Below are 237 nucleotides of genomic sequence, written 5' to 3'. Positions count from 1 at the left end.
CCATTTTTTTTTTTTTTTTTTTTTTTTTTTTTTTTTTTTTTTGCTTTTTTATATATATATATATATTTATATAGAGAATAAAAGTGTAGATCGTTATTTGTAAATTGAAAAAGTCTGTCGTAGTTCTTTTATTGATTCATAGTGTTTTTATTATTTGAAATCTCTATAGATCTACGTTATTCTTTCTTTCAGTCACGAAAAATCGATTTTTTTCGTTCTTTGTTTCGTTATCCGTGG

The sequence above is a fragment of the Apis dorsata genome, unplaced genomic scaffold (genome assembly GCF_000469605.1).
Source record: "Apis dorsata unplaced genomic scaffold, Apis dorsata 1.3 scaffold_221, whole genome shotgun sequence".
Classification (NCBI taxonomy): Eukaryota; Metazoa; Arthropoda; class Insecta; order Hymenoptera; family Apidae; genus Apis; species Apis dorsata.
The sequence above is the reverse complement of the archived record's forward strand: the minus strand, read 5'-3'. Positions refer to the sequence as shown.